We start from the raw sequence: 7,145 nt of genomic DNA, 5'->3' as shown, positions 1-7,145 counted from the left end.
AAATTTGTTTCCAAAGATTTTCTTTTTTCTTTTTTATGAATGGATATTGAATTTCACTGAGCTTTGTTTTTTTCAAACCACTGAAATGATTGTATAACTTTCCTGTTATCTGTTAATGTGGTAAGTATATTAATTTTCTAATGTTAACCACAAAAACTTACATGATAAACCCAGGGTTTTGTTTTCATTGGATTGCTTTGTTAACATTTTATTTAAGAGACTTGCATGCAGGTTAATGAGTAAAAGTTATCTGCAGTGTTTCTTCTTATGCTGTCCGTGTTATGCTGTGTCCCATGCTGTCCTTGTCACAGCAAGTCTATGCCGGCCCCACAAAGTGAGTTAAGAAATGTTCCTTCATTTTCTATATTTTTACTTGTTTTCTACATTACTGTGTAATATTTAAATTATTTTTAAAATAATTGGTAAAATTGGTGGTGAATTCTTTATTTTGGCTTTGAGTTTTTATGGGAAATGTTCAATGTCTATATGACCAGAGACACTGAAATAAAGAACAAACTGATAGTAACCAGAAGGAAGTGGGGGAGGGCTAATGGAGGGACAATATGGGAAGGGCTATCAAGGAACACATATAAAGGACAAATGGACAAAGCCAAAGCGGGTAGGTTCAAAGGTGGGAGGCAGGGATGGTGGGGCAGGGAGGAGGGCATGGTGGGGTGAAAATGGAGACAACTGTACTTGAACAAAAATGAAAAAATTACTGAGTCATCATTTTAATGGCTCTGTGGCTGTTGAGCTTTTCAACACCTTCTCGATCTTATTTGGATAAGTTATATTTTTCTTGGACTGGTATACATTTATTAATAAGTACTAATAAGTTAAAAATTGGTATTATTTAATTATTTACTTAATGTCTCTTGCACTTGGATGATGTCTCTTCTCAACCCTGTGTATTTGCTAATGTGCTTTCTCTCTTTTTTTGTAATAACTTTTACCAGTGATCTTTAAAGTTCATTACTCTTCTCAAAAGACCATTAGTGATCTCTATTGAATGCTTGGGATTTTTCAGCATGTTGTAGTCATATATTTATTAGTTTCTTTCATAACTTTTAGTGGTTTACTGTGCTGTACTCTTTCTTATTTTTTGAGATGTGATTACAGATTAATTTCTTGTGGTGCATACACTGAAAAGAGGTTTGTATTGTAAGATAGGAAACAGATTTAAAATGCAAGGAAAAGCTAAACTGTGATGCAGGCTTTTCAATCCTGCACCAACTTTGTGGGTCACACTGGAGCAGATAGTGCCAACCAGGGATAGTCCTGCATTGGGTTGGGCCGCTAACCCCGTCTTCACTCGGTTATTAGATGCGGGCATGGACTTCAGGTAGACAGTCTCTAAGAGGGCAGACTCTGGAGGAGCTGACAAATAAAGACTGTCTGCTGACTGCACTACCTACAGTGTGGAAGCTAGTGCTAGCTCCATGAGTCTTTTTTCCTTTCTGCTCAGTTCCTCCACCTTCTAACTTCCCCCTCTTTATGGAGCTAGAGGTATTTTTTTAAAGATTGTATTTATTTATTTTTAGACAGAGGGCAAGGGAGGGAGAAAGAGAAGCAGAGAAACGTCAATGTGAGAGAGAAACATCAATCAATTGTTTCCCATCTGAGCCCTGACTGGGACCAAACCTGCAACCCAGGCATGTGCCCTGACCCAGAATAGAACTGGGGACATTTCTCTTTGTGGAACAACGGCTCAAACAACTGAGCCACACCATTCAGAGTGAGGTTTTGTTTGATTTTTAATTTCCCAAATTCATAGTGCTTTTGCTAGTTAAAACTTTTTAAAATTAATATCTAATTTAATTCTAACATGATTGTAAATATAGTCTATATAATTTAATTCTATTAAAATTTGTTGAGACTTGATTTATGTCCCAATGTTTGTCTTCTTTTTTTGTAAATTATGTCCTTAAAAAGAATATGTATGCTATAGTTATTAGGTGCTTCATATATGAGAAGTGGTAAGAAGAGTCTTTAACCATCAAAAAGCAAGGCTACCTGCTATGACTACTATGGATTCCTTCCTTTATTTTTTATTTCAATCTTTCATCTTGTTTTTTTTTTGTATTTCTCTTCAAGAGTTGTTTGACACAACATCTCTCTGTCCGATCTATACAATGAAAATACAAACTAAAACAGAACAGAAAAATCTAAGTAAAACATTAAGTTTTACAAACTACAATCTGTTCCAAAATATATTTACATTAAAAACACATTGAAGTAAGAGATCTACAGCGAATGACTCTGAATTCTGGGAAGCTTCACAGCCCCTAGGCAGCTAAGGGGTTGGTGGAAAGAGCTAAGAGAATCTGCATCCAATCACAATTTGTAGCAGGTTTCTTATTGCAAATCTGCAAGCTACACCAAGCAAATCATTAGTATCACTTGTGTAGGAAAGTGACTTGTTTGTGGGGGAAAGGGAAAGGAGCAAACTCTAGCTTTAAGTCTGAGTTAATTACAGCTTCTCAAATATCTCCTCAACATCCTATACTGTACAGTTTAAAATTTGATTTTGGGTGGAGGACACACAATACAATAAGAAGACCACATATCATAGAAATGTACACTTTACAAGCTAGTGGAGGGGTTAGGGAGTGGAGGGATTGAGTAAAAAAGTAAAAGGACACATGGACATGGACAACAGTGTGGTGGTAGCTGGGGCAAGTACAAGGGGACAAAATGGTAATGGAAAAAATACAATAGAAATTAAATAAAAAAGAGAAATATACCCTTGAAACATATAATCTTATTAACCAGTGTCACCCTATAAGTTTAATAATAAAAAAAGTAAACATGTTAAGATAAGCAGACAAATCTTTAGAACCCAAACACATTTTATTGCTGTATTTATATGGAACTCTCTAGTCTATAATGGACAGTTGAGAAGAGGGTCTTTCTCAGGACTGTCGTCACAGGACTCTGGAAAACTCAATGGGACTGAGGCAGCACAAGGACCTGAGTGCAGGGAACCCTCTGGTGCAGGCTGGAATCAAACTTCTAATACACAGTTCATGGCCCCATAGTCTTTCCCTCATGTCATCTGATGTAACGTTTTATTTCAGAAGTCTTCCTTACCCCTCAGGTGATGTTCTACAGTTTCAGTATTTAGTGGATCATCAAAATGCAAAAGATCAGTTAACAAAGAGTTTAATCCCCAAACAACATCCTTAATGTCCTTGTGGGAGCTCAGCCAGTGCCATCAAATATTCTCTCAATAAACTCAGACACATTTTGCTTGTGTCTGTGATGACAGGGTGCCAGACCCTGGGCGAGCAGTTCATTTTGGAAGGTACCAAGTGGTACACATCAGGAACTCCTGTTTCAAACTGAAGTCTTCCACCTTGATAGTAATCCTCATCTGGGGTTACAGTTGGCTGAAAGAAATGGAGCTTGTTTGGATCCAGAAAATGCACTTTACACATATAAGTCAGCTTTAAGTTCTGCAACCACTTCAGCAAGCATCCTATCTCTCACAGATGTCCTCAAAACAGAGTTAGAGGCCGTTGCTGACCTTGGGGATGCTTTGAGATCATCATCACTCTTCAGTTTGTTTGCCAGCATCAGCATTATAGTTACCTTTACCTTGGGCACCCTGAGACAGGTGAGGCAGGTCCAGTGCCCCACATCATGGCCCCTGGCCCCTCACAGATTCACTGGCTCTGGGCCTGGGACTCAGACTCCTTCCTTTGGTGTTCTTTAAAATGAAAGTATCCTTTGAAGTATTAGGTCACTAAAACCTCCAATTTGGATGAGTATAAGCTAGATTACGGAGAGAATGGGCTTTGTGGTAAAGAAGACAGTAAGTGTTATCTAATGATATATGGTTCCCTCTGAGGAGGGAAGATCTGTATGAATTTCTGTGTGAGGTAAAGAAAACAAGTGCCTGAATGAAAGAAAAAATACAAAGTGGAGGGTAAATAGGAGTGCTTGGAGGGTAAACTTTGCTTGCAATCTACTTCCTTCTCTCCAAAACTACGATGTTCTCCAACTGTGGAACAACTATTATGGGGCAGTAATCTTGTAAAATAGGGTTTCCCATTTGGGACACCCTTCTTCAAAGAATATGAAGAAATTATCCAGAAAATTGCTAAAGAATTAAAGTATCTGAGGTACTCTGGCCATCCCCATCTGCTGCTGAACTAGTAATAATCACACCACTTGCTGGATCAATTTTCCTCCCAGTGTTTTTTTCCCCTGTGCTTTCATTCTACCTGTGGTCCTGCTTCCTTCTTCCAACTCCATTAGCACAGGAACAAAAGGCAAAGTTAAAAAAGGCAAAAAAAAGAGTTTTCTTGGCTTTAGTTTTCAGTATCCACACCTGTTAGGGACCTGAGTGCACCTGAAATAAAGGCAACATATTTGGGAGAAATGGGGTTTGAGAAAAGTTGAGCTCATCCCACATACACTATAGTGAAAATTTTTCAGATTGTGGAGAAGGTAGGAGCAGGAGAGACAAGGATATCAGAGTGTTTGGTGGGTCCCAGGGAGAATGTCTTGCTAATGTTCCTCTGACAGGAGCTTGGAGATGGACAAAACTCTACCAATTGGAGGGTTTCTGTATTTTCTTTATAAACCAAAACTCCAGAACTGCAGACAGGGCCACAGCCAACCTCATACAAGCTTCTTTCATGGCAGTGCACAGAACTAGCAGGGAGCCCACAGAATTAAGAATCTATGAAGGTGGGAACCAGGAGTGTGTCAGCAATGACCTGATGGCTGAGGTCCAGCTATTTCAGGGCATATCTGTTGAACAGATGTCCCTACCTGACTTCACATCTTGGAACCATGTAAATGGTTTCCCAAATCACAGGTAACCCTAAGGAAAGAGTAGAGACCCCAAACTAGCTGAGATAAGGCTTCCATCATATGGGATGACCAGGAGCTCAAAATACAATTTATACACACATTACTGTTTATTGAAGACTTATTTACATGGAAATTTATTCAATATATGTACATCATTTCACTTAGTCCCCATAGTAACGCTTAAAAAGGGGTATTATACCATCTCATAAACAGGAAACTAAGTGTCAGAGAGTTTAAAGAGGTTGCTAAGATTTATACTCAGAGATATCTGATAGTGGATTTCATGCTTTTACTTATTATGTGCTTGTATCCCCATAACTAGCCATAGCACACTCTTTTATAGCTCAGTTCTGGTCACATGATCTCAAAATGTAGTCATCACTAGATCTGTAAGCATTTTCTCTGATTCATATGAATATTGGAAAGATAAATGATGGCAGAATCAATTATAATTTAATGTAAATTTTTGAAAATTATCAGTAAACCATTATTAAATTTCTACTTTGCATAAAGCATTATGTTTTAGTCCAAGATTATGTTATGAGTTCAAGAAACACAAAGATGATGGAAGCACAGTCACTTGCTCTAAGGGACTTTAATCCAACTGTAGGATTAAGAGAGAGGTATGTACACACAGTAAAAAATCACAAAGAGGATAGGCTGGGTGAGGAATTAGTCACCTTTAAGGGTTGCAAGTCAAGGGCCAGCGTCAGAATGCAGACATTTTTAAATCTGGTCACATCAGTGTAACTGATTATAGACAATCCTTTTGGATTATGAGAAAAGAAAAGACAAGGGCTTACTTTATTTATATTTTAGTATTTCTAGTTCTGTAAAATTGAATTTTTTGGGAGACATTGCTTAATAAAATTATATAGGTTTCTGGTATACAATTCTATAAATTATCATCTGTATATGGAATTATGTGTTCACCACCAAAAGTTAAGTCTCCCTCCATTACTATTTATCCCCCCTTTACCCTCTCCTATCTCTCCTACCCGACTTTCCCTCTGCTAATCACCACACAGTTGTCTGTATCTATGAGTTTGTTTGTTTTTGCTTAATCCCTTCACCTTTATCATCCAACCTCCCAACACCCCCTCCTCTCTGACAGCTGTCAGTCTGTTCTCTGTGTCTATGAGCCTGTTTCTATTTTGTTTGCTAGTTTGTTTTGTTTGTTATATTCCATATACAAGTGAAATCTTGGAGTACTTGTCTCTGATGGGCTTATTTCACTTAGCATAATACTCTTCAGGTACATCTATGCTGTTGCAAAAGATACAATTCCCTTCTTTTTTATAGTCAAGTAGTATTTCATTGTGTAAATATACCACACTTTTTTTATCCATCACATACTGATGGGAACTTGGGCTGCTTCCAAATATTGGCTATTATAAGTAATGCTGCAATGAATATAAGGGTCTATTTTGGGCATATATTGGGTCTATTTTAAAATTATTCTCATAGAAGATTGATCCTAGAATATAGTGAATGAATAGAAGTTCAAGCACAGGTTCTGAAGGAGGTACCATGTTTTGTGATGGCTCCTTAAAACTATAGACCAAAATCCCAGTAATAAGTCTCCAAGGTTCAGGGTGGTTGGTCAGAGGGAAGAGCAGGACCGCATTGTTAGACATCAATTTACCATTCTGAAGTGCAAGAAGGGGCTTTCTGAAATGTTGATTTAGGAATACAGAGGTTAAACTCAGAGCACTTCTCCATTCTTCAATTCTCTCTCTCTGGCTACATCATTTTTTTTTTAATTGACTGTTTTGTAAACTCACATTACTTCATCTTCGTTAAGGAAAACAGAACGAAGACTATAAACCCCTGGGACTGCTTCCCAACACAGGTTATGGGGCTGCCTCTCTAATATTAAGGCTGTGATTCCACCATCACTAATTCTATTCAGAATGTGTTGAGATAGCTGGCATGGCCTTAAGACCCTGCTAAGACCTGTATTTCTTTAATTCTGAATAAAATGATCACTGTTATTCCTTCAGGGGTAAATTTGAGATCTGATTCTACAGGGTGAGAGAAGGTGGTACAAGGCTATGAAACATTTCCTGACTTTTCAGTTAAAAATAACTGCCTTTCTCTGTGGTCCTGCAGTGCTTTATGTTTTATTTTACTTTTATGATTAGCCTAATCATAGTCTGATCTGTATCATCTCTAGTCATTATAGAGTACATCAACTGTTTCATCTACTGAGTGCTACTTAAAATTTTAATTTAGCACTTTAACTTGGAAATTCCCCTTATCTACTTTATTCCATTCTACTAGGACTAACAATTATAATATTAGGTTTCTCTGATCACAGGACT

The 7,145-nt window shown here is 37.6% G+C and overlaps 1 pseudogene; it reads right to left on the bottom strand.

Annotated features, from left to right (window-relative positions):
• Positions 1-3,046: 3,046 nt before the first annotated feature.
• On the bottom strand, positions 3,047-3,582 carry LOC112313058 (NEDD8-conjugating enzyme UBE2F-like; annotated as a pseudogene).
• Positions 3,583-7,145: the final 3,563 nt, after the last annotated feature.

This window comes from Desmodus rotundus, chromosome 2 (genome assembly GCF_022682495.2).
Source record: "Desmodus rotundus isolate HL8 chromosome 2, HLdesRot8A.1, whole genome shotgun sequence".
NCBI classification, from domain to species: Eukaryota; Metazoa; Chordata; class Mammalia; order Chiroptera; family Phyllostomidae; genus Desmodus; species Desmodus rotundus.
Note: the sequence above shows the minus strand (reverse complement) of the source record. Positions and strands in the feature narration are given on the sequence as shown.